Consider the following 27,847-nt stretch of genomic DNA (forward strand, 5'->3'; position numbering starts at 1 on the left):
AGTCGATCGGCCTCAGTGACTGAAACGGACCTGTGCTTCAGAAACACACCGTGCTAACGACTCAGTCCAGGGAAACACTCAGGACGGCACTCTCGCAGAAGCGCGAGCTAGGCTGTGAGTGCAGCCTGAAGAAAGGTACATTTTGCACACTTAACACGGCTAGGTATGGGACAGAGCCTTGGTCACTGACGCCCACCTCAGGTACTGCACTTCGTATGCAGTTGATGCAGTGCAGGGGACCCTGTGTCCAATAGTTTCTCCGAGGAAAGGCACTGTTCTCCCGATGTTTCCTTGAGGTAGTCAGAAACTACTGAGGATAACTGACTGTATGAGCTCACGTTTGAAACAGGGCGACGCTGCCCAAACGTAATTTTCCCCCCGGGTGGATGAGATGCGCGTCGAAAGGTGCCTGAGACACACTCCTCGGGCCCGTCTTTCCTTTGCTCCAGCGGGCCTCAGAAAAGAAGTGTGAGTTTACTCGTATGAGGCTCGCTGGTCTCAGTTCTTTGCTGGGAGCGTCTCCAAGAGCACTCCGGAGATTGCCAGCGACAGAAATGTGACCCCTGGCCTCGAGTAAAAGTCCAGCGTTTTCCAGTAGTAAAGTGAAGAATGTTGCCCTAGTGAGGAAGCAGGCGTTAAAGGACAGCGTCAACTCTGTAAGGTATCGCAGGTCTCATTGTGCACTCACGTTCGTTGTAACTTTGGTGAGAGGGCACTGTGTGCCGTCCAGCTCTTGTGTGGCGTTTGAGCCCCAGGTAGTGAATGTGTCCGTTTGCTTTAACTGCACGGATGTGCCAGCAGTAAAGGCAAAGTGCTGCCCTCTTCACTCGACACCTCCCTGTTGCTCAGCATGCAAACGGGCTCAGGAACGCAGTTCTGAGCAGCCTTACATTCCATGCTGGAGTGCCCCTAGGAGCGATTTGGGCTCTTCTGAGAATCACCACGGTGCGTCCCCTTTGAAACCAGGGGACTCCTCAAGGACGACTCCCTTCGGCACCTGGAAGCTAGATGTTTACGTCCAGCCTGAAAGAAAACGATGGACGGCTTTCCCCGGGACAATGCCGGACGTTCGGGACCACCCCGAGTCACCAAGTACCAAACTTTGCACAGTGTGGGGAACGCTCTCCTGCACGTATGGCACTCCCCACCTGAAAACCTTTCTTACCAGAAGGGGGCCCTCGTTCCCTTGTACTAGATAGCTAGACAGAATGTTCACATAAACATGCTGTGTCATCAAGCTTGAAAGTGGGACACTGATGGCAAAGTACGCCTTCTGCCCGTTTGCGAGCGACTCGTTTCTGCCTTCCAAGCTGCCTGAACAGCGCTAGCGGCCCGACGTCTCTCCATTACAGGGTGGTCGCTGTGGGCCAACAAGGCTGCGTTCTCTCAAAGCCCATCCTGTGCTGGCAAATGCCTTTCTAGGGACTCATACCACTGCACTGCAGAGTCAGCTCCGGCCAAATGAAAGGTGACCTGAGGCCCCAAGGTAAGGGCTAGTGTTTCACGTCAGCAGAGTTGGGGGTGTAGGGGTGCCATGAATCCATGCGCCACGCTGGATGGCCTGAACTGTCCGATGCCTCCGGGGACACATAGGAGAGGCGGCCGTGCACCACTTTCGCATGGTGACTGCTCTGTGCCGGAGGAGCGGCCAGGGGCTTCTGAGGAGCCTCATGGGGAAAGAGGCCCATGGGAGCCACTCTTCACATTCCTAGCAAGGGCCACGTGTTGCTTGCTGGCGGCCGAGGTAGAGTGTCCCAGTCATAACAGAGACGCGTGGGAGCAGCGCCGGGCAGCCTCCCTGCAAGTCGATCGGCCTCAGTGACTGAAACGGACCTGTGCTTCAGAAACACACCGTGCTAACGACTCAGTCCAGGGAAACACTCAGGACGGCACTCTCGCAGAAGCGCGAGCTAGGCTGTGAGTGCAGCCTGAAGAAAGGTACATGTTTCACACTTAACACGGCTAGGTATGGGACAGAGCCTTGGTCACTGACGCCCACCTCAGGTACTGCACTTCGTATGCAGTTGATGCAGTGCAGGGGACCCTGTGTCCAATAGTTTCTCCGAGGAAAGGCACTGTTCTCCCGATGTTTCCTTGAGGTAGTCAGAAACTACTGAGGATAACTGACTGTATGAGCTCACGTTTGAAACAGGGCGACGCTGCCCAAACGTAATTTTCCCCCAGGGTGGATGAGATGCGGGTCGAAAGGTGCCTGAGACACACTCCTCGGGCCCGTCTTTCCTTTGCTCCAGCGGGCCTCAGAAAAGAAGTGTGAGTTTACTCGTATGAGGCTCGCTGGTCTCAGTTCTTTGCTGGGAGCGTCTCCAAGAGCACTCCGGAGATTGCCAGCGACAGAAATGTGACCCCTGGCCTCGAGTAAAAGTCCAGCGTTTTCCAGTAGTAAAGTGAAGAATGTTGCCCTAGTGAGGAAGCAGGCGTTAAAGGACAGCGTCAACTCTGTAAGGTATCGCAGGTCTCATTGTGCACTCACGTTCGTTGTAACTTTGGTGAGAGGGCACTGTGTGCCGTCCAGCTCTTGTGTGGCGTTTGAGCCCCAGGTAGTGAATGTGTCCGTTTGCTTTAACTGCACGGATGTGCCAGCAGTAAAGGCAAAGTGCTGCCCTCTTCACTCGACACCTCCCTGTTGCTCAGCATGCAAACGGGCTCAGGAACGCAGTTCTGAGCAGCCTTACATTCCATGCTGGAGTGACCCTAGGAGCGATTTGGGCTCTTCTGAGAATCACCACGGTGCGTCCCCTTTGAAACCAGGGGACTCCTCAAGGACGACTCCCTTCGCACCTGGAAGCTAGATGTTTACGTCCAGCCTGAAAGAAAACGATGGACGGCTTTCCCCGGGACAATGCCGGACGTTCGGGACCACCCCGAGTCACCAAGTACCAAACTTTGCACAGTGTGGGGAACGCTCTCCTGCACGTATGGCACTCCCCACCTGAAAACCTTTCTTACCAGAAGGGGGCCCTCGTTCCCTTGTACTAGATAGCTAGACAGAATGTTCACATAAACATGCTGTGTCATCAAGCTTGAAAGTGGGACACTGATGGCAAAGTACGCCTTCTGCCCGTTTGCGAGCGACTCGTTTCTGCCTTCCAAGCTGCCTGAACAGCGCTAGCGGCCCGACGTCTCTCCACCGCAGGGTGGTCGCTGTGGGCCAACAAGGCTGCGTTCTCTCAAAGCCCATCCTGTGCTGGCAAATGCCTTTCTAGGGACTCATACCACTGCACTGCAGAGTCAGCTCCGGCCAAATGAAAGGTGACCTGAGGCCCCAAGGTAAGGGCTAGTGTTTCACGTCAGCAGAGTTGGGGGTGCAGGGGTGCCATGAATCCATGCGCCACGCTGGATGGCCTGAACTGTCCGATGCCTCCGGGGACACATAGGAGAGGCGGCCGTGCACCACTTTCGCATGGTGACTGCTCTGTGCCAGAGGAGCGGCCAGGGGCTTCTGAGGAGCCTCATGGGGAAAGAGGCCCATGGAAGCCACTCTTCACATTCCTAGCAAGGGCCACGTGTTGCTTGCTGGCGGCCGAGGTAGAGTGTCCCAGTCATAACAGAAACGCATGGGAGCAGCGCCGGGCAGCCTCCCTGCAAGTCGATCGGCCTCAGTGACTGAAACGGACCTGTGCTTCAGAAACACACCGTGCTAACGACTCAGTCCAGGGAAACACTCAGGACGGCACTCTCGCAGAAGCGCGAGCTAGGCTGTGAGTGCAGCCTGAAGAAAGGTACATTTTTCACACTTAACACGGCTAGGTATGGGACAGAGCCTTGGTCACTGACGCCCACCTCAGGTACTGCACTTCGTATGCAGTTGATGCAGTGCAGGGGACCCTGTGTCCAATAGTTTCTCCGAGGAAAGGCACTGTTCTCCCGATGTGTCCTTGAGGTAGTCAGAAACTACTGAGGATAACTGACTGTATGAGCTCACGTTTGAAACAGGGCGACGCTGCCCAAACGTAATTTTCCCCGCGGGTGGATGAGATGCGGGTCGAAGGGTGCCTGAGACACACTCCTCGGGCCCGTCTTTCCTTTGCTCCAGCGGGCCTCAGAAAAGAAGTGTGAGTTTACTCGTATGAGGCTCGCTGGTCTCAGTTCTTTGCTGGGAGCGTCTCCAAGAGCACTCCGGAGATTGCCAGCGACAGAAATGTGACCCCTGGCCTCGAGTAAAAGTCCAGCGTTTTCCAGTAGTAAAGTGAAGAATGTTGCCCTAGTGAGGAAGCAGGCGTTAAAGGAGAGCGTCAACTCTGTAAGGTATCGCAGGTCTCATTGTGCACTCACGTTCGTTGTAACTTTGGTGAGAGGGCACTGTGTGCCGTCCAGCTCTTGTGTGGCGTTTGAGCCCCAGGTAGTGAATGTGTCCGTTTGCTTTAACTGCACGGATGTGCCAGCAGTAAAGGCAAAGTGCTGCCCTCTTCACTCGACACCTCCCTGTTGCTCAGCATGCAAACGGGCTCAGGAACGCAGTTCTGAGCAGCCTTACATTCCATGCTGGAGTGCCCCTAGGAGCGATTTGGGCTCTTCTGAGAATCACCACGGTGCGTCCCCTTTGAAACCAGGGGACTCCTCAAGGACGACTCCCTTCGGCACCTGGAAGCTAGATGTTTACGTCCAGCCTGAAAGAAAACGATGGACGGCTTTCCCCGGGACAATGCCGGACGTTCGGGACCACCCCGAGTCACCAAGTACCAAACTTTGCACAGTGTGGGGAACGCTCTCCTGCACGTATGGCACTCCCCACCTGAAAACCTTTCTTACCAGAAGGGGGCCCTCGTTCCCTTGTACTAGATAGCTAGACAGAATGTTCACATAAACATGCTGTGTCATCAAGCTTGAAAGTGGGACACTGATGGCAAAGTACGCCTTCTGCCCGTTTGCGAGCGACTCGTTTCTGCCTTCCAAGCTGCCTGAACAGCGCTAGCGGCCCGACGTCTCTCCAATGCAGGGTGGTCGCTGTGGGCCAACAAGGCTGCGTTCTCTCAAAGCCCATCCTGTGCTGGCAAATGCCTTTCTAGGGACTCATACCACTGCACTGCAGAGTCAGCTCCGGCCAAATGAAAGGTGACCTGAGGCCCCAAGGTAAGGGCTAGTGTTTCACGTCAGCAGAGTTGGGGGTGCAGGGGTGCCATGAATCCATGCGCCACGCTGGATGGCCTGAACTCTCCGATGCCTCCGGGGACACATAGGAGAGGCGGCCGTGCACCACTTTCGCATGGTGACTGCTCTGTGCCGGAGGAGCGGCCAGGGGCTTCTGAGGAACCTCAGGGGGAAGGAGGCCCATGGGAGCCACTCTTCACATTCCTAGCAAGGGCCACGTGTTGCCTGCTGGGGGCCGAGGTAGAGTGTCCCAGTCATAACAGAGACGCGTGGGAGCAGTGCCGGGCAGCCTCCCTGCAAGTCGATCGGCCTCAGTGACTGAAACGGACCTGTGCTTCAGAAACACACCGTGCTAACGACTCAGTCCAGGGAAACACTCAGGACGGCACTCTCGCAGAAGCGCGAGCTAGGCTGTGAGTGCAGCCTGAAGAAAGGTACATTTTTCACAGTTACCACGGCTAGGTATGGATAGAGCCTTGGTCACTGAGGCCCACCTCAGGTACTGCACTTCTTATGCAGTTGATGCAGTGCAGGGGACCCTGTGTCCAATAGTTTCTCCGAGGAAAGGCACTGTTCTCCCGATGTTTCCTTGAGGTAGTCAGAAACTACTGAGGATAACTGACTGTATGAGCTCACGGTTGAAACAGGGCGACGCTGCCCAAACGTAATTTTCCCCCCGGGTGGATGAGATGCGGGTCGAAAGGTGCCTGAGACACACTCCTCGGGCCCGTCTTTCCTTTGCTCCAGCAGGCCTCAGAAAAGAAGTGTGAGTTTACTCGTATGAGGCTCGCTGGTCTCAGTTCTTTGCTGGGAGCGTCTCCAAGAGCACTCCGGAGATTGCCAGCGACAGAAATGTGACCCCTGGCCTCGAGTAAAAGTCCAGCGTTTTCCAGTAGTAAAGTGAAGAATGTTGCCCTAGTGAGGAAGCAGGCGTTAAAGGACAGCGTCAACTCTGTAAGGTATCGCAGGTCTCATTGTGCACTCACGTTCGTTGTAACTTTGGTGAGAGGGCACTGTGTGCCGTCCAGCTCTTGTGTGGCGTTTGAGCCCCAGGTAGTGAATGTGTCCGTTTGCTTTAACTGCACGGATGTGCCAGCAGTAAAGGCAAAGTGCTGCCCTCTTCACTCGACACCTCCCTGTTGCTCAGCATGCAAACGGGCTCAGGAACGCAGTTCTGAGCAGCCTTACATTCCATGCTGGAGTGCCCCTAGGAGCGATTTGGGCTCTTCTGAGAATCACCACGGTGCGTCCCCTTTGAAACCAGGGGACTCCTCAAGGACGACTCCCTTCGGCACCTGGAAGCTAGATGTTTACGTCCAGCCTGAAAGAAAACGATGGACGGCTTTCCCCGGGACAATGCCGGACGTTCGGGACCACCCCGAGTCACCAAGTACCAAACTTTGCACAGTGTGGGGAACGCTCTCCTGCACGTATGGCACTCCCCACCTGAAAACCTTTCTTACCAGAAGGGGGCCCTCGTTCCCTTGTACTAGATAGCTAGACAGAATGTTCACATAAACATGCTGTGTCATCAAGCTTGAAAGTGGGACACTGATGGCAAAGTACGCCTTCTGCCCGTTTGCGAGCGACTCGTTTCTGCCTTCCAAGCTGCCTGAACAGCGCTAGCGGCCCTACGTCTCTCCACTGCAGGGTGGTCGCTGTGGGCCAACAAGGCTGCGTTCTCTCAAAGCCCATCCTGTGCTGGCAAATGCCTTTCTAGGGACTCATACCACTGCACTGCAGAGTCAGCTCCGGCCAAATGAAAGGTGACCTGAGGCCCCAAGGTAAGGGCTAGTGTTTCACGTCAGCAGAGTTGGGGGTGCAGGGGTGCCATGAATCCATGCGCCACGCTGGATGGCCTGAACTGTCCGATGCCTCCGGGGACACATAGGAGAGGCGGCCGTGCACCACTTTCGCATGGTGGCTGCTCTGTGCCGGAGGAGCGGCCAGGGGCTTCTGAGGAGCCTCATGGGGAAAGAGGCCCATGGGAGCCACTCTTCACATTCCTAGCAAGGGCCACGTGTTGCTTGCTGGCGGCCGAGGTAGAGTGTCCCAGTCATAACAGAGACGCGTGGGAGCAGTGCCGGGCAGCCTCCCTGCAAGTCGATCGGCCTCAGTGACTGAAACGGACCTGTGCTTCAGAAACACACCGTGCTAACGACTCAGTCCAGGGAAACACTCAGGACGGCACTCTCGCAGAAGCGCGAGCTAGGCTGTGAGTGCAGCCTGAAGAAAGGTACATGTTTCACACTTAACACGGCTAGGTATGGGACAGAGCCTTGGTCACTGACGCCCACCTCAGGTACTGCACTTCGTATGCAGTTGATGCAGTGCAGGGGACCCTGTGTCCAATAGTTTCTCCGAGGAAAGGCACTGTTCTCCCGATGTTTCCTTGAGGTAGTCAGAAACTACTGAGGATAACTGACTGTATGAGCTCACGTTTGAAACAGGGCGACGCTGCCCAAACGTAATTTTCCCCCCGGGTGGATGAGATGCGGGCGAAAGGTGCCTGAGACACACTCCTCGGGCCCGTCTTTCCTTTGGTCCAGCGGGCCTCAGAAAAGAAGTGTGAGTTTACTCGTATGAGGCTCGCTGGTCTCAGTTCTTTGCTGGGAGCGTCTCCAAGAGCACTCCGGAGATTGCCAGCGACAGAAATGTGACCCCTGGCCTCGAGTAAAAGTCCAGCGTTTTCCAGTAGTAAAGTGAAGAATGTTGCCCTAGTGAGGAAGCAGGCGTTAAAGGACAGCGTCAACTCTGTAAGGTATCGCAGGTCTCATTGTGCACTCACGTTCGTTGTAACTTTGGTGAGAGGGCACTGTGTGCCGTCCAGCTCTTGTGTGGCGTTTGAGCCCCAGGTAGTGAATGTGTCCGTTTGCTTTAACTGCACGGATGTGCCAGCAGTAAAGGCAAAGTGCTGCCCTCTTCACTCGACACCTCCCTGTTGCTCAGCATGCAAACGGGCTCAGGAACGCAGTTCTGAGCAGCCTTACATTCCATGCTGGAGTGCCCCTAGGAGCGATTTGGGCTCTTCTGAGAATCACCACGGTGCGTCCCCTTTGAAACCAGGGGACTCCTCAAGGACGACTCCCTTCGGCACCTGGAAGCTAGATGTTTACGTCCAGCCTGAAAGAAAACGATGGACGGCTTTCCCCGGGACAATGCCGGACGTTCGGGACCACCCCGAGTCACCAAGTACCAAACTTTGCACAGTGTGGGGAACGCTCTCCTGCACGTATGGCACTCCCCACCTGAAAACCTTTCTTACCAGAAGGGGGCCCTCGTTCCCTTGTACTAGATAGCTAGACAGAATGTTCACATAAACATGCTGTGTCATCAAGCTTGAAAGTGGGACACTGATGGCAAAGTACGCCTTCTGCCCGTTTGCGAGCGACTCGTTTCTGCCTTCCAAGCTGCCTGAACAGCGCTAGCGGCCCTACGTCTCTCCACTGCAGGGTGGTCGCTGTGGGCCAACAAGGCTGCGTTCTCTCAAAGCCCATCCTGTGCTGGCAAATGCCTTTCTAGGGACTCATACTACTGCACTGCAGAGTCAGCTCCGGCCAAATGAAAGGTGACCTGAGGCCCCAAGGTAAGGGCTAGTGTTTCACGTCAGCATAGTTGGGGGTGCAGGGGTGCCATGAATACATGCGCCACGCTGGATGGCCTGAACTCTCCGATGCCTCCGGGGACACATAGGAGAGGCGGCCGTGCACCACTTTCGCATGGTGACTGCTCTGTGCCGGAGGAGCGGCCAGGGGTTTCTGAGGAGCCTCTGGGGGAAAGAGGCCCATGGGAGCCACTCTTCACATTCCTAGCAAGGGCCACGTGTTGCTTGCTGGCGGCCGAGGTAGAGTGTCCCAGTCATAACAGAGACGCGTGGGAGCAGCGCCGGGCAGCCTCCTTGCAAGTCGATCGGCCTCAGTGACTGAAACGGACCTGTGCTTCAGAAACACACCGTGCTAACGACTCAGTCCAGGGAAACACTCAGGACGGCACTCTCGCAGAAGCGCGAGCTAGGCTGTGAGTGTAGCCTGAAGAAAGGTACATTTTGCACACTTAACACGGCTAGGTATGGGACAGAGCCTTGGTCACTGACGCCCACCTCAGGTACTGCACTTCGTATGCAGTTGATGCAGTGCAGGGGACCCTGTGTCCAATAGTTTCTCCGAGGAAAGGCACTGTTCTCCCGATGTTTCCTTGAGGTAGTCAGAAACTACTGAGGATAACTGACTGTATGAGCTCACGTTTGAAACAGGGCGACGCTGCCCAAACGTAATTTTCCCCCCGGGTGGATGAGATGCGCGTCGAAAGGTGCCTGAGACACACTCCTCGGGCCCGTCTTTCCTTTGGTCCAGCGGGCCTCAGAAAAGAAGTGTGAGTTTACTCGTATGAGGCTCGCTGGTCTCAGTTCTTTGCTGGGAGCGTCTCCAAGAGCACTCCGGAGATTGCCAGCGACAGAAATGTGACCCCTGGCCTCGAGTAAAAGTCCAGCGTTTTCCAGTAGTAAAGTGAAGAATGTTGCCCTAGTGAGGAAGCAGGCGTTAAAGGACAGCGTCAACTCTGTAAGGTATCGCAGGTCTCATTGTGCACTCACGTTCGTTGTAACTTTGGTGAGAGGGCACTGTGTGCCGTCCAGCTCTTGTGTGGCGTTTGAGCCCCAGGTAGTGAATGTGTCCGTTTGCTTTAACTGCACGGATGTGCCAGCAGTAAAGGCAAAGTGCTGCCCTCTTCACTCGACACCTCCCTGTTGCTCAGCATGCAAACGGGCTCAGGAACGGAGTTCTGAGCAGCCCTACATTCCATGCTGGAGTGCCCCTAGGAGCGATTTGGGCTCTTCTGAGAATCACCACGGTGCGTCCCCTTTGAAACCAGGGGACTCCTCAAGGACGACTCCCTTCGGCACCTGGAAGCTAGATGTTTACGTCCAGCCTGAAAGAAAACGATGGACGGCTTTCCCCGGGACAATGCCGGACGTTCGGGACCACCCCGAGTCACCAAGTACCAAACTTTGCACAGTGTGGGGAACGCTCTCCTGCACGTATGGCACTCCCCACCTGAAAACCTTTCTTACCAGAAGGGGGCCCTCGTTCCCTTGTACTAGATAGCTAGACAGAATGTTCACATAAACATGCTGTGTCATCAAGCTTGAAAGTGGGACACTGATGGCAAAGTACGCCTTCTGCCCGTTTGCGAGCGACTCGTTTCTGCCTTCCAAGCTGCCTGAACAGCGCTAGCGGCCCTACGTCTCTCCACTGCAGGGTGGTCGCTGTGGGCCAACAAGGCTGCGTTCTCTCAAAGCCCATCCTGTGCTGGCAAATGCCTTTCTAGGGACTCATACCACTGCACTGCAGAGTCAGCTCCGGCCAAATGAAAGGTGACCTGAGGCCCCAAGGTAAGGGCTAGTGTTTCACGTCAGCAGAGTTGGGGGTGTAGGGGTGCCATGAATACATGCGCCACGCTGGATGGCCTGAACTCTCCGATGCCTCCGGGGACACATAGGAGAGGCGGCCGTGCACCACTTTCGCATGGTGACTGCTCTGTGCCGGAGGAGCGGCCAGGGGCTTCTGAGGAGCCTCATGGGGAAAGAGGCCCATGGGAGCCACTCTTCACATTCCTAGCAAGGGCCACGTGTTGCTTGCTGGCGGCCGAGGTAGAGTGTCCCAGTCATAACAGAGACGCGTGGGAGCAGCGCCGGGCAGCCTCCCTGCAAGTCGATCGGCCTCAGTGACTGAAACGGACCTGTGCTTCAGAAACACACCGTGCTAACGACTCAGTCCAGGGAAACACTCAGGACGGCACTCTCGCAGAAGCGCGAGCTAGGCTGTGAGTGCAGCCTGAAGAAAGGTACATGTTTCACACTTAACACGGCTAGGTATGGGACAGAGCCTTGGTCACTGACGCCCACCTCAGGTACTGCACTTCGTATGCAGTTGATGCAGTGCAGGGGACCCTGTGTCCAATAGTTTCTCCGAGGAAAGGCACTGTTCTCCCGATGTTTCCTTGAGGTAGTCAGAAACTACTGAGGATAACTGACTGTATGAGCTCACGTTTGAAACAGGGCGACGCTGCCCAAACGTAATTTTCCCCGCGGGTGGATGAGATGCGGGTCGAAAGGTGCCTGAGACACACTCCTCGGGCCCGTCTTTCCTTTGCTCCAGCGGGCCTCAGAAAAGAAGTGTGAGTTTACTCGTATGAGGCTCGCTGGTCTCAGTTCTTTGCTGGGAGCGTCTCCAAGAGCACTCCGGAGATTGCCAGCGACAGAAATGTGACCCCTGGCCTCGAGTAAAAGTCCAGCGTTTTCCAGTAGTAAAGTGAAGAATGTTGCCCTAGTGAGGAAGCAGGCGTTAAAGGACAGCGTCAACTCTGTAAGGTATCGCAGGTCTCATTGTGCACTCACGTTCGTTGTAACTTTGGTGAGAGGGCACTGTGTGCCGTCCAGCTCTTGTGTGGCGTTTGAGCCCCAGGTAGTGAATGTGTCCGTTTGCTTTAACTGCACGGATGTGCCAGCAGTAAAGGCAAAGTGCTGCCCTCTTCACTCGACACCTCCCTGTTGCTCAGCATGCAAACGGGCTCAGGAACGCAGTTCTGAGCAGCCTTACATTCCATGCTGGAGTGCCCCTAGGAGCGATTTGGGCTCTTCTGAGAATCACCACGGTGCGTCCCCTTTGAAACCAGGGGACTCCTCAAGGACGACTCCCTTCGGCACCTGGAAGCTAGATGTTTACGTCCAGCCTGAAAGAAAACGATGGACGGCTTTCCCCGGGACAATGCCGGACGATCGGGACCACCCCGAGTCACCAAGCACCAAACTTTGCACAGTGTGGGTTCGAACGCTCTCCTGCACGTATGGCACTCCCCACCTGAGAACCTTTCTTACCAGAAGGGGGCCCTCGTTCCCTTGTACTAGATAGCTAGACAGAATGTTCACATAAACATGCTGTGTCATCAAGCTTGAAAGTGGGACACTGATGGCAAAGTACGCCTTCTGCCCGTTTGCGAGCGACTCGTTTCTGCCTTCCAAGCTGCCTGAACAGCGCTAGCGGCCCGACGTCTCTCCACTGCAGGGTAATCGCTGTGGGCCAACAAGGCTGCGTTCTCCCAAAGCCCATCCTGTGCTGGCAAATGCCTTTCTAGGGACTCATACCACTGCACTGCAGAGTCAGCTCCGGCCAAATGAAAGGTGACCTGAGGCCCCAAGGTAAGGGCTAGTGTTTCACGTCAGCAGAGTTGGGGGTGCCATGAATCCATGCGCCACGCTGGATGGCCTGAACTGTCCGATGCCTCCGGGGACACATAGGAGAGGCGGCCGTGCACCACTTTCGCATGGTGACTGCTCTGTGCCAGAGGAGCGGCCAGGGGCTTCTGAGGAGCCTCTGGGGGAAAGAGGCCCATGGGAGCCACTCTTCACATTCCTAGCAAGGGCCACGTGTTGCTTGCTGGCGGCCGAGGTAGAGTGTCCCAGTCATAACAGAGAAGCGTGGGAGCAGAGCCGGGCATCCTCCCTGCAAGTCGCTCGGCCTCAGTGACTGAAACGGACCTGTGCTTCAGAAACACACCGTGCTAACGACTCAGTCCAGGGAAACACTCAGGACGGCACTCTCGCAGAAGCGCGAGCTAGGCTGTGAGTGCAGCCTGAAGAAAGGTACATGTTTCACACTTAACACGGCTAGGTATGGGACAGAGCCTTGGTCACTGAGGCCCACCTCAGGTACTGCACTTCGTATGCAGTTGATGCAGTGCAGGGGACCCTGTGTCCAATAGTTTCTCCGAGGAAAGGCACTGTTCTCCTGATGTTTCCTTGAGGTAGTCAGAAACTACTGAGGATAACTGACTGTATGAGCTCACGTTTGAAACAGGGCGACGCTGCCCAAACGTAATTTTCCCCCCGGGTGGATGAGATGCGGGTCGAAAGGTGCCTGAGACACACTCCTCGGGCCCGTCTTTCCTTTGCTCCAGCGGGCCTCAGAAAAGAAGTGTGAGTTTACTCGTATGAGGCTCGCTGGTCTCAGTTCTTTGCTGGGAGCGTCTCCAAGAGCACTCCGGAGATTGCCAGCGACAGAAATGTGACCCCTGGCCTCGAGTAAAAGTCCAGCGTTTTCCAGTAGTAAAGTGAAGAATGTCGCCCTAGTGAGGAAGCAGGCGTTAAAGGAGAGCGTCAACACTGTAAGGTATCGCAGGTCTCATTGTGCACTCACGTTCGTTGTAACTTTGGTGAGAGGGCACTGTGTGCCGTCCAGCTCTTGTGTGGCGTTTGAGCCCCAGGTAGTGAATGTGTCCGTTTGCTTTAACTGCACGGATGTGCCAGCAGTAAATGCAAAGTGCTGCCCTCTTCACTCGACACCTCCCTGTTGCTCAGCATGCAAACGGGCTCAGGAACGCAGTTCTGAGCAGCCTTACATTCCATGCTGGAGTGCCCCTAGGAGCGATTTGGGCTCTTCTGAGAATCACCACGGTGCGTCCCCTTTGAAACCAGGGGACTCCTCAAGGACGACTCCCTTCGGCACCTGGAAGCTAGATGTTTACGTCCAGCCTGAAAGAAAACGATGGACGGCTTTCCCCAGGACAATGCCGGACGTTCGAGACCACCCCGAGTCACCAAGCACCAAACTTTGCACAGTGTGGGTTCGAACGCTCTCCTGCACGTATGGCACTCCCCACCTGAAAACCTTTCTTACCGGAAGGGGGCCCTCGTTCCCTTGTACTAGATAGCTAGACAGAATGTTCACATAAACATGCTGTGTCATCAAGCTTGAAAGTGGGACACTGATGGCAAAGTACGCCTTCTGCCCGTTTGCGAGCGACTCGTTTCTGCCTTCCAAGCTGCCTGAACAGCGCTAGCGGCCCGACGTCTCTCCACTGCAGGGTAATCGCTGTGGGCCAACAAGGCTGCGTTCTCTCAAAGCCCATCCTGTGCTGGCAAATGCCTTTCTAGGGACTCATACCACTGCACTGCAGAGTCAGCTCCGGCCAAATGAAAGGTGACCTGAGGCCCCAAGGTAAGGGCTAGTGTTTCACGTCAGCAGAGTTGGGGGTGCAGGGGTGCCATGAATCCATGCGCCACGCTGGATGGCCTGAACTGTCCGATGCCTCCGGGGACACATAGGAGAGGCGGCCGTGCACCACTTTCGCATGGTGACTGCTCTGTGCCGGAGCAGCGGCCAGGGGCTTCTGAGGAGCCTCTGGGGGAAAGAGGCCCATGGGAGCCACTCTTCACATTCCTAGCAAGGGCCACGTGTTGTCTGCTGGGGCCGAGGTAGAGTGTCCCAGTCATAACAGAGACGCGTGGGAGCAGAGCCGGGCAGCCTCCCTGCAAGTCGCTTGGCCTCAGTGACTGAAACGGACCTGTGCTTCAGAAACACACCGTGCTAACGACTCAGTCCAGGGAAACACTCAGGACGGCACTCTCGCAGAAGCGCAAGCTAGGCTGTGAGTGCAGCCTGAAGAAAGGTACATTTTGCACACTTAACACGGCTAGGTATGGGACAGAGCCTTGGTCACTGAGGCCCACCTCAGGTACTGCACTTCGTATGCAGTTGATGCAGTGCAGGGGACCCTGTGTCCAATAGTTTCTCCGAGGAAAGGCAGTGTTCTCCCGATGTTTCCTTGAGGTAGTCAGAAACTACTGAGGATAACTGACTGTATGAGCTCACGTTTGAAACAGGGCGACGCTGCCCAAACGTAATTTTCCCCGCGGGTGGATGAGATGCGGGTCGAAGGGTGCCTGAGACACACTCCTCGGGCCCGTCTTTCCTTTGCTCCAGCGGGCCTCAGAAAAGAAGTGTGAGTTTACTCGTATGAGGCTAGCTGGTCTCAGTTCTTTGCTGGGAGCGTCTCCAAGAGCACTCCGGAGATTGCCAGCGACAGAAATGTGACCCCTGGCCTCGAGTAAAAGTCCAGCGTTTTCCAGTAGTAAAGTGAAGAATGCCGCCCTAGTGAGGAAGCAGGCGTTAAAGGAGAGCGTCAACTCTGTAAGGTATCGCAGGTCTCATTGTGCACTCACGTTCGTTGTAACTTTGGTGAGAGGGCACTGTGTGCCGTCCAGCTCTTGTGTGGCGTTTGAGCCCCAGGTAGTGAATGTGTCCGTTTGCTTTAACTGCACGGATGTGCCAGCATTAAAGGCAAAGTGCTGCCCTCTTCCCTCGACACCTCCCTTTTGCTCAGCATGCAAACGGCCTCAGGAACGCAGTTCTGAGCAGCCTTACATTCCATGCTGGTGTGCCCCAAGGAGCGACTTGGGCTCTTCTGAGAATCACCACGGTGCATCCCCAGTGAAACCAGGGGACTCCTCAAGGACGACTCCCTTCGGAACCTGGAAGCTAGATATTTACGTCCAGCCTTGAAAGAAAACGATGGACGGCTTTCCCCGGGACAATGCCGGACGTTCGGGACCACCCCGAGTCACCAAGTACCAAACTTTGCACAGTGTGGGGAACGCTCTCCTGCACGTATGGCACTCCCCACCTGAAAACCTTTCTTACCAGAAGGGGGCCCTCGTTCCCTTGTACTAGATAGCTAGACAGAATGTTCACATAAACATGCTGTGTCATCAAGCTTGAAAGTGGGACACTGATGGCAAAGTACGTCTTCTGCCCGTTTGCGAGCGACTCGTTTCTGCCTTCCAAGCTGCCTGAACAGCGCTAGCGGCCCGACGTCTCTCCACTGCAGGGTAATCGCTGTGGGCCAACAAGGCTGCGTTCTCTCAAAGCCCATCCTGTGCTGGCAAATGCCTTTCTAGGGACTCATACCACTGCACTGCAGAGTCAGCTCCGACCAAATGAAAGGTGACCTGAGGCCCCAAGGTAAGGGCTAGTGTTTCACGTCAGCAGAGTTGGGGGTGAAGGGGTGCCATGAATCCATGCGCCACGCTGGATGGCCTGAACTCTCCGATGCCTCCGGGGACACATAGGAGAGGCGGCCGTGCACCACTTTCGCATGGTGACTGCTCTGTGCCGGAGGAGCGGCCAGGGGCTTCTGAGGAGCCTCATGGGGAAAGAGGCCCATGGGAGCCACTCTTCACATTCCTAGCAAGTGCCACGTGTTGCTTGCTGGCGGCCGAGGTAGAGTGTCCCAGTCATAACAGAGACGCGTGGGAGCAGCGCCGGGCAGCCTCCCTGCAAGTCGATCGGCCTCAGTGACTGAAACGGACCTGTGCTTCAGAAACACACCGTGCTAACGACTCAGTCCAGGGAAACACTCAGGACGGCACTCTCGCAGAAGCGCGAGCTAGGCTGTGAGTGCAGCCTGAAGAAAGGTACATGTTTCACACTTAACACGGCTAGGTATGGGACAGAGCCTTGGTCACTGACGCCCACCTCAGGTACTGCACTTCGTATGCAGTTGATGCAGTGCAGGGGACCCTGTGTCCAATAGTTTCTCCGAGGAAAGGCACTGTTCTCCCGATGTTTCCTTGAGGTAGTCAGAAACTACTGAGGATAACTGACTGTATGAGCTCACGTTTGAAACAGGGCGACGCTGCCCAAACGTAATTTTCCCCGCGGGTGGATGAGATGCGGGTCGAAAGGTGCCTGAGACACACTCCTCGGGCCCGTCTTTCCTTTGCTCCAGCGGGCCTCAGAAAAGAAGTGTGAGTTTACTCGTATGAGGCTCGCTGGTCTCAGTTCTTTGCTGGGAGCGTCTCCAAGAGCACTCCGGAGATTGCCAGCGACAGAAATGTGACCCCTGGCCTCGAGTAAAAGTCCAGCGTTTTCCAGTAGTAAAGTGAAGAATGTCGCCCTAGTGAGGAAGCAGGCGTTAAAGGAGAGCGTCAACTCTGTAAGGTATCGCAGGTCTCATTGTGCACTCACGTTCGTTGTAACTTTGGTGAGAGGGCACTGTGTGCCCTCCAGCTCTTGTGTGGCGTTTGAGCCCCAGGTAGTGAATGTGTCCGTTTGCTTTAACTGCACGGATGTGCCAGCAGTAAATGCAAAGTGCTGCCCTCTTCACTCGACACCTCCCTGTTGCTCAGCATGCAAACGGGCTCAGGAACGCAGTTCTGAGCAGCCTTACATTCCATGCTGGAGTGCCCCTAGGAGCGATTTGGGCTCTTCTGAGAATCACCACGGTGCGTCCCCTTTGAAACCAGGGGACTCCTCAAGGACGACTCCCTTCGGCACCTGGAAGCTAGATGTTTACGTCCAGCCTGAAAGAAAACGATGGACGGCTTTCCCCGGGACAATGCCGGACGTTCGGGACCACCCCGAGTCACCAAGCACCAAACTTTGCACAGTGTGGGTTCGAACGCTCTCCTGCACGTATGGCACTCCCCACCTGAAAACCTTTCTTACCAGAAGGGGGCCCTCGTTCCCTTGTACTAGATAGCTAGACAGAATGTTCACATAAACATGCTGTGTCATCAAGCTTGAAAGTGGGACACTGATGGCAAAGTACGCCTTCTGCCCGTTTGCGAGCGACTCGTTTCTGCCTTCCAAGCTGCCTGAACAGCGCTAGCGGCCCGACGTCTCTCCACTGCAGGGTAATCGCTGTGGGCCAACAAGGCTGCGTTCTCTCAAAGCCCATCCTGTGCTGGCAAATGCCTTTCTAGGGACTCATACCACTGCACTGCAGAGTCAGCTCCGGCCAAATGAAAGGTGACCTGAGGCCCCAAGGTAAGGGCTAGTGTTTCACGTCAGCAGAGTTGGGGGTGCAGGGGTGCCATGAATCCATGCGCCACGCTGGATGGCCTGAACTGTCCGATGCCTCCGGGGACACATAGGAGAGGCGGCCGTGCACCACTTTCGCATGGTGACTGCTCTGTGCCAGAGGAGCGGCCAGGGGCTTCTGAGGAGCCTCTGGGGGAAAGAGGCCCATGGGAGCCACTCTTCACATTCCTAGCAAGGGCCACGTGTTGCTTGCTGGCGGCCGAGGTAGAGTGTCCCAGTCATAACAGAGAAGCGTGGGAGCAGAGCCGGGCATCCTCCCTGCAAGTCGCTCGGCCTCAGTGACTGAAACGGACCTGTGCTTCAGAAACACACCGTGCTAACGACTCAGTCCAGGGAAACACTCAGGACGGCACTCTCGCAGAAGCGCGAGCTAGGCTGTGAGTGCAGCCTGAAGAAAGGTACATGTTTCACACTTAACACGGCTAGGTATGGGACAGAGCCTTGGTCACTGAGGCCCACCTCAGGTACTGCACTTCGTATGCAGTTGATGCAGTGCAGGGGACCCTGTGTCCAATAGTTTCTCCGAGGAAAGGCACTGTTCTCCCGATGTTTCCTTGAGGTAGTCAGAAACTACTGAGGATAACTGACTGTATGAGCTCACGTTTGAAACAGGGCGACGCTGCCCAAACGTAATTTTCCCCCCGGGTGGATGAGATGCGGGTCGAAAGGTGCCTGAGACACACTCCTCGGGCCCGTCTTTCCTTTGCTCCAGCGGGCCTCAGAAAAGAAGTGTGAGTTTACTCGTATGAGGCTCGCTGGTCTCAGTTCTTTGCTGGGAGCGTCTCCAAGAGCACTCCGGAGATTGCCAGCGACAGAAATGTGACCCCTGGCCTCGAGTAAAAGTCCAGCGTTTTCCAGTAGTAAAGTGAAGAATGTCGCCCTAGTGAGGAAGCAGGCGTTAAAGGAGAGCGTCAACTCTGTAAGGTATCGCAGGTCTCATTGTGCACTCACGTTCGTTGTAACTTTGGTGAGAGGGCACTGTGTGCCCTCCAGCTCTTGTGTGGCGTTTGAGCCCCAGGTAGTGAATGTGTCCGTTTGCTTTAACTGCACGGATGTGCCAGCAGTAAATGCAAAGTGCTGCCCTCTTCACTCGACACCTCCCTGTTGCTCAGCATGCAAACGGGCTCAGGAACGCAGTTCTGAGCAGCCTTACATTCCATGCTGGAGTGCCCCTAGGAGCGATTTGGGCTCTTCTGAGAATCACCACGGTGCGTCCCCTTTGAAACCAGGGGACTCCTCAAGGACGACTCCCTTTGGCACCTGGAAGCTAGATGTTTACGTCCAGCCTGAAAGAAAACGATGGACGGCTTTCCCCAGGACAATGCCGGACGTTCGGGACCACCCCGAGTCACCAAGCACCAAACTTTGCACAGTGTGGGTTCGAACGCTCTCCTGCACGTATGGCACTCCCCACCTGAAAACCTTTCTTACCAGAAGGGGGCCCTCGTTCCCTTGTACTAGATAGCTAGACAGAATGTTCACATAAACATGCTGTGTCATCAAGCTTGAAAGTGGGACACTGATGGCAAAGTACGCCTTCTGCCCGTTTGCGAGCGACTCGTTTCTGCCTTCCAAGCTGCCTGAACAGCGCTAGCGGCCCGACGTCTCTCCACTGCAGGGTAATCGCTGTGGGCCAACAAGGCTGCGTTCTCTCAAAGCCCATCCTGTGCTGGCAAATGCCTTTCTAGGGACTCATACCACTGCACTGCAGAGTCAGCTCCGGCCAAATGAAAGGTGACCTGAGGCCCCAAGGTAAGGGCTAGTGTTTCACGTCAGCAGAGTTGGGGGTGCAGGGGTGCCATGAATCCATGCGCCACGCTGGATGGCCTGAACTGTCCGATGCCTCCGGGGACACATAGGAGAGGCGGCCGTGCACCACTTTCGCATGGTGACTGCTCTGTGCCGGAGGAGCGGCCAGGGTCTTCTGAGGAGCCTCTGGGGGAAAGAGGCCCATGGGAGCCACTCTTCACATTCCTAGCAAGGGCCACGTGTTGCCTGCTGGGGCCGAGGTAGAGTGTCCCAGTCATAACAGAGAAGCGTGGGAGCAGAGCCGGGCAGCCTCCCTGCAAGTCGCTCGGCCTCAGTGACTGAAACGGACCTGTGCTTCAGAAACACACCGTGCTAACGACTCAGTCCAGGGAAACACTCAGGACGGCACTCTCGCAGAAGCGCGAGCTAGGCTGTGAGTGCAGCCTGAAGAAAGGTACATTTTTCACACTTAACACGGCTAGGTATGGGACAGAGCCTTGGTCACTGAGGCCCACCTCAGGTACTGCACTTCGTATGCAGTTGATGCAGTGCAGGGGACCCTGTGTCCAATAGTTTCTCCGAGGAAAGGCACTGTTCTCCCGATGTTTCCTTGAGGTAGTCAGAAACTACTGAGGATAACTGACTGTATGAGCTCACGTTTGAAACAGGGCGACGCTGCCCAAACGTAATTTTCCCCGCGGGTGGATGAGATGCGGGTCGAAGGGTGCCTGAGACACACTCCTCGGGCCCGTCTTTCCTTTGCTCCAGCGGGCCTCAGAAAAGAAGTGTGAGTTTACTCGTATGAGGCTCGCTGGTCTCAGTTCTTTGCTGGGAGCGTCTCCAAGAGCACTCCGGAGATTGCCAGCGACAGAAATGTGACCCCTGGCCTCGAGTAAAAGTCCAGCGTTTTCCAGTAGTAAAGTGAAGAATGCCGCCCTAGTGAGGAAGCAGGCGTTAAAGGAGAGCGTCAACTCTGTAAGGTATCGCAGGTCTCATTGTGCACTCACGTTCGTTGTAACTTTGGTGAGAGGGCACTGTGTGCCGTCCAGCTCTTGTGTGGCGTTTGAGCCCCAGGTAGTGAATGTGTCCGTTTGCTTTAACTGCACGGATGTGCCAGCAGTAAAGGCAAAGTGCTGCCCTCTTCCCTCGACACCTCCCTTTTGCTCAGCATGCAAACGGCCTCAGGAACGCAGTTCTGAGCAGCCTTACATTCCATGCTGGTGTGCCCCAAGGAGCGACTTGGGCTCTTCTGAGAATCACCACGGTGCATCCCCAGTGAAACCAGGGGACTCCTCAAGGACGACTCCCTTCGGAACCTGGAAGCTAGATATTTACGTCCAGCCTTGAAAGAAAACGATGGACGGCTTTCCCCGGGACAATGCCGGACGTTCGGGACCACCCCGAGTCACCAAGTACCAAACTTTGCACAGTGTGGGGAACGCTCTCCTGCACGTATGGCACTCCCCACCTGAAAACCTTTCTTACCAGAAGGGGGCCCTCGTTCCCTTGTACTAGATAGCTAGACAGAATGTTCACATAAACATGCTGTGTCATCAAGCTTGAAAGTGGGACACTGATGGCAAAGTACGCCTTCTGCCCGTTTGCGAGCGACTCGTTTCTGCCTTCCAAGCTGCCTGAACAGCGCTAGCGGCCCGACGTCTCTCCACTGCAGGGTAATCGCTGTGGGCCAACAAGGCTGCGTTCTCTCAAAGCCCATCCTGTGCTGGCAAATGCCTTTCTAGGGACTCATACCACTGCACTGCAGAGTCAGCTCCGACCAAATGAAAGGTGACCTGAGGCCCCAAGGTAAGGGCTAGTGTTTCACGTCAGCAGAGTTGGGGGTGAAGGGGTGCCATGAATCCATGCGCCACGCTGGATGGCCTGAACTCTCCGATGCCTCCGGGGACACATAGGAGAGGCGGCCGTGCACCACTTTCGCATGGTGACTGCTCTGTGCCGGAGGAGCGGCCAGGGGCTTCTGAGGAGCCTCATGGGGAAAGAGGCCCATGGGAGCCACTCTTCACATTCCTAGCAAGTGCCACGTGTTGCTTGCTGGCGGCCGAGGTAGAGTGTCCCAGTCATAACAGAGACGCGTGGGAGCAGCGCCGGGCAGCCTCCCTGCAAGTCGGTCGGCCTCAGTGACTGAAACGGACCTGTGCTTCAGAAACACACCGTGCTAACGACTCAGTCCAGGGAAACACTCAGGACGGCACTCTCGCAGAAGCGCGAGCTAGGCTGTGAGTGCAGCCTGAAGAAAGGTACATGTTTCACACTTAACACGGCTAGGTATGGGACAGAGCCTTGGTCACTGACGCCCACCTCAGGTACTGCACTTCGTATGCAGTTGATGCAGTGCAGGGGACCCTGTGTCCAATAGTTTCTCCGAGGAAAGGCACTGTTCTCCCGATGTTTCCTTGAGGTAGTCAGAAACTACTGAGGATAACTGACTGTATGAGCTCACGTTTGAAACAGGGCGACGCTGCCCAAACGTAATTTTCCCCGCGGGTGGATGAGATGCGGGTCGAAGGGTGCCTGAGACACACTCCTCGGGCCCGTCTTTCCTTTGCTCCAGCGGGCCTCAGAAAAGAAGTGTGAGTTTACTCGTATGAGGCTCGCTGGTCTCAGTTCTTTGCTGGGAGCGTCTCCAAGAGCACTCCGGAGATTGCCAGCGACAGAAATGTGACCCCTGGCCTCGAGTAAAAGTCCAGCGTTTTCCAGTAGTAAAGTGAAGAATGCCGCCCTAGTGAGGAAGCAGGCGTTAAAGGAGAGCGTCAACTCTGTAAGGTATCGCAGGTCTCATTGTGCACTCACGTTCGTTGTAACTTTGGTGAGAGGGCACTGTGTGCCGTCCAGCTCTTGTGTGGCGTTTGAGCCCCAGGTAGTGAATGTGTCCGTTTGCTTTAACTGCACGGATGTGCCAGCAGTAAAGGCAAAGTGCTGCCCTCTTCCCTCGACACCTCCCTTTTGCTCAGCATGCAAACGGCCTCAGGAACGCAGTTCTGAGCAGCCTTACATTCCATGCTGGTGTGCCCCAAGGAGCGATTTGGGCTCTTCTGAGAATCACCACGGTGCGTCCCCAGTGAAACCAGGGGACTCCTCAAGGACGACTCCCTTCGGAACCTGGAAGCTAGATATTTACGTCCAGCCTTGAAAGAAAACGATGGACGGCTTTCCCCGGGACAATGCCGGACGTTCGGGACCACCCCGAGTCACCAAGTACCAAACTTTGCACAGTGTGGGGAACGCTCTCCTGCACGTATGGCACTCCTCACCTGAAAACCTTTCTTACCAGAAGGGGGCCCTTGTTCCCTTGTACTAGATAGCAAGACAGAATGTTCACATAAACATGCTGTGTCATCAAGCTTGAAAGTGGGACACTGATGGCAAAGTACGCCTTCTGCCCGTTTGCGAGCGACTCGTTTCTGCCTTCCAAGCTGCCTGAACAGCGCTAGCGGCCCGACGTCTCTCCACTGCAGGGTAATCGCTGTGGGCCAACAAGGCTGCGTTCTCTCAAAGCCCATCCTGTGCTGGCAAATGCCTTTCTAGGGACTCATACCACTGCACTGCAGAGTCAGCTCCGGCCAAATGAAAGGTGACCTGAGGCCCCAAGGTAAGGGCTAGTGTTTCACGTCAGCAGAGTTGGGGGTGCAGGGGTGCCATGAATCCATGCGCCACGCTGGATGGCCTGAACTCTCCGATGCCTCCGGGGACACATAGGAGAGGCGGCCGTGCACCACTTTCGCATGGTGACTGCTCTGTGCCAGAGGAGCGGCCAGGGGCTTCTGAGGAGCCTCTGGGGGAAAGAGGCCCATGGGAGCCACTCTTCACATTCCTAGCAAGGGCCACGTGTTGCTTGCTGGCGGCCGAGGTAGAGTGTCCCAGTCATAAGAGAGAAGCGTGGGAGCAGAGCCGGGCATCCTCCCTGCAAGTCGCTCGGCCTCAGTGACTGAAACGGACCTGTGCTTCAGAAACACACCGTGCTAACGACTCAGTCCAGGGAAACACTCAGGACGGCACTCTCGCAGAAGCGCGAGCTAGGCTGTGAGTGCAGCCTGAAGAAAGGTACATTTTGCACACTTAACACGGCTAGGTATGGGACAGAGCCTTGGTCACTGACGCCCACCTCAGGTACTGCACTTCGTATGCAGTTGATGCAGTGCAGGGGACCCTGTGTCCAATAGTTTCTCCGAGGAAAGGCAGTGTTCTGCCGATGTTTCCTTGAGGTAGTCAGAAACTACTGAGGATAACTGACTGTATGAGCTCACGTTTGAAACAGGGCGACGCTGCCCAAACGTAATTTTCCCCGCGGGTGGATGAGATGCGGGTCGAAGGGTGCCTGAGACACACTCCTCGGGCCCGTCTTTCCTTTGCTCCAGCGGGCCTCAGAAAAGAAGTGTGAGTTTACTCGTATGAGGCTCGCTGGTCTCAGTTCTTTGCTGGGAGCGTCTCCAAGAGCACTCCGGAGATTGCCAGCGACAGAAATGTGACCCCTGGCCTCGAGTAAAAGTCCAGCGTTTTCCAGTAGTAAAGTGAAGAATGTCGCCCTAGTGAGGAAGCAGGCGTTAAAGGAGAGCGTCAACTCTGTAAGGTATCGCAGGTCTCATTGTGCACTCACGTTCGTTGTAACTTTGGTGAGAGGGCACTGTGTGCCGTCCAGCTCTTGTGTGGCGTTTGAGCCCCAGGTAGTGAATGTGTCCGTTTGCTTTAACTGCACGGATGTGCCAGCAGTAAATGCAAAGTGCTGCCCTCTTCACTCGACACCTCCCTGTTGCTCAGCATGCAAACGGGCTCAGGAACGCAGTTCTGAGCAGCCTTACATTCCATGCTGGAGTGCCCCTAGGAGCGATTTGGGCTCTTCTGAGAATCACCACGGTGCGTCCCCTTTGAAACCAGGGGACTCCTCAAGGACGACTCCCTTCGGCACCTGGAAGCTAGATGTTTACGTCCAGCCTGAAAGAAAACGATGGACGGCTTTCCCCGGGACAATGCCGGACGTTCGGGACCACCCCGAGTCACCAAGCACCAAACTTTGCACAGTGTGGGTTCGAACGCTCTCCTGCACGTATGGCACTCCCCACCTGAAAACCTTTCTTACCAGAAGGGGGCCCTCGTTCCCTTGTACTAGATAGCTAGACAGAATGTTCACATAAACATGCTGTGTCATCAAGCTTGAAAGTGGGACACTGATGGCAAAGTACGCCTTCTGCCCGTTTGCGAGCGACTCGTTTCTGCCTTCCAAGCTGCCTGAACAGCGCTAGCGGCCCGACGTCTCTCCACTGCAGGGTAATCGCTGTGGGCCAACAAGGCTGCGTTCTCTCAAAGCCCATCCTGTGCTGGCAAATGCCTTTCTAGGGACTCATACCACTGCACTGCAGAGTCAGCTCCGGCCAAATGAAAGGTGACCTGAGGCCCCAAGGTAAGGGCTAGTGTTTCACGTCAGCAGAGTTGGGGGTGAAGGGGTGCCATGAATCCATGCGCCACGCTGGATGGCCTGAACTGTCCGATGCCTCCGGGGACACATAGGAGAGGCGGCCGTGCACCACTTTCGCATGGTGACTGCTCTGTGCCGGAGCAGCGGCCAGGGGCTTCTGAGGAGCCTCTGGGGGAAAGAGGCCCATGGGAGCCACTCTTCACATTCCTAGCAAGGGCCACGTGTTGTCTGCTGGGGCCGAGGTAGAGTGTCCCAGTCATAACAGAGACGCGTGGGAGCAGAGCCGGGCAGCCTCCCTGCAAGTCGCTTGGCCTCAGTGACTGAAACGGACCTGTGCTTCAGAAACACACCGTGCTAACGACTCAGTCCAGGGAAACACTCAGGACGGCACTCTCGCAGAAGCGCGAGCTAGGCTGTGAGTGCAGCCTGAAGAAAGGTACATTTTGCACACTTAACACGGCTAGGTATGGGACAGAGCCTTGGTCACTGAGGCCCACCTCAGGTACTGCACTTCGTATGCAGTTGATGCAGTGCAGGGGACCCTGTGTCCAATAGTTTCTCCGAGGAAAGGCACTGTTCTCCCGATGTTTCCTTGAGGTAGTCAGAAACTACTGAGGATAACTGACTGTATGAGCTCACGTTTGAAACAGGGCGACGCTGCCCAAACGTAATTTTCCCCGCGGGTGGATGAGATGCGGGTCGAAGGGTGCCTGAGACACACTCCTCGGGCCCGTCTTTCCTTTGCTCCAGCGGGCCTCAGAAAAGAAGTGTGAGTTTACTCGTATGAGGCTCGCTGGTCTCAGTTCTTTGCTGGGAGCGTCTCCAGGAGCACTCCGGAGATTGCCAGCGACAGAAATGTGACCCCTGGCCTCGAGTAAAAGTCCAGCGTTTTCCAGTAGTAAAGTGAAGAATGCCGCCCTAGTGAGGAAGCAGGCGTTAAAGGAGAGCGTCAACTCTGTAAGGTATCGCAGGTCTCATTGTGCACTCACGTTCGTTGTAACTTTGGTGAGAGGGCACTGTGTGCCGTCCAGCTCTTGTGTGGCGTTTGAGCCCCAGGTAGTGAATGTGTCCGTTTGCTTTAACTGCACGGATGTGCCAGCAGTAAAGGCAAAGTGCTGCCCTCTTCCCTCGACACCTCCCTTTTGCTCAGCATGCAAACGGCCTCAGGAACGCAGTTCTGAGCAGCCTTACATTCCATGCTGGTGTGCCCCAAGGAGCGACTTGGGCTCTTCTGAGAATCACCACGGTGCATCCCCAGTGAAACCAGGGGACTCCTCAAGGACGACTCCCTTCGGAACCTGGAAGCTAGATATTTACGTCCAGCCTTGAAAGAAAACGATGGACGGCTTTCCCCGGGACAATGCCGGACGTTCGGGACCACCCCGAGTCACCAAGTACCAAACTTTGCACAGTGTGGGGAACGCTCTCCTGCACGTATGGCACTCCCCACCTGAAAACCTTTCTTACCAGAAGGGGGCCCTCGTTCCCTTGTACTAGATAGCTAGACAGAATGTTCACATAAACATGCTGTGTCATCAAGCTTGAAAGTGGGACACTGATGGCAAAGTACGCCTTCTGCCCGTTTGCGAGCGACTCGTTTCTGCCTTCCAAGCTGCCTGAACAGCGCTAGCGGCCCGACGTCTCTCCACTGCAGGGTAATCGCTGTGGGCCAACAAGGCTGCGTTCTCTCAAAGCCCATCCTGTGCTGGCAAATGCCTTTCTAGGGACTCATACCACTGCACTGCAGAGTCAGCTCCGACCAAATGAAAGGTGACCTGAGGCCCCAAGGTAAGGGCTAGTGTTTCACGTCAGCAGAGTTGGGGGTGAAGGGGTGCCATGAATCCATGCGCCACGCTGGATGGCCTGAACTGTCCGATGCCTCCGGGGACACATAGGAGAGGCGGCCGTGCACCACTTTCGCATGGTGACTGCTCTGTGCCGGAGGAGCGGCCAGGGGCTTCTGAGGAGCCTCATGGGGAAAGAGGCCCATGGGAGCCACTCTTCACATTCCTAGCAAGTGCCACGTGTTGCTTGCTGGCGGCCGAGGTAGAGTGTCCCAGTCATAACAGAGACGCGTGGGAGTAGCGCCGGGCAGCCTCCCTGCAAGTCGATCGGCCTCAGTGACTGAAACGGACCTGTGCTTCAGAAACACACCGTGCTAACGACTCAGTCCAGGGAAACACTCAGGACGGCACTCTCGCAGAAGCGCGAGCTAGGCTGTGAGTGCAGCCTGAAGAAAGGTACATGTTTCACACTTAACACGGCTAGGTATGGGACAGAGCCTTGGTCACTGACGCCCACCTCAGGTACTGCACTTCGTATGCAGTTGATGCAGTGCAGGGGACCCTGTGTCCAATAGTTTCTCCGAGGAAAGGCACTGTTCTCCCGATGTTTCCTTGAGGTAGTCAGAAACTACTGAGGATAACTGACTGTATGAGCTCACGTTTGAAACAGGGCGACGCTGCCCAAACGTAATTTTCCCCGCGGGTGGATGAGATGCGGGTCGAAAGGTGCCTGAGACACACTCCTCGGGCCCGTCTTTCCTTTGCTCCAGCGGGCCTCAGAAAAGAAGTGTGAGTTTACTCGTATGAGGCTCGCTGGTCTCAGTTCTTTGCTGGGAGCGTCTCCAAGAGCACTCCGGAGATTGCCAGCGACAGAAATGTGACCCCTGGCCTCGAGTAAAAGTCCAGCGTTTTCCAGTAGTAAAGTGAAGAATGCCGCCCTAGTGAGGAAGCAGGCGTTAAAGGAGAGCGTCAACTCTGTAAGGTATCGCAGGTCTCATTGTGCACTCACGTTCGTTGTAACTTTGGTGAGAGGGCACTGTGTGCCGTCCAGCTCTTGTGTGGCGTTTGAGCCCCAGGTAGTGAATGTGTCCGTTTGCTTTAACTGCACGGATGTGCCA

The sequence above is a fragment of the Hyperoodon ampullatus genome (assembly GCF_949752795.1).
Source record: "Hyperoodon ampullatus genome assembly, chromosome: 14".
Lineage (NCBI taxonomy): Eukaryota > Metazoa > Chordata > Mammalia > Artiodactyla > Ziphiidae > Hyperoodon > Hyperoodon ampullatus.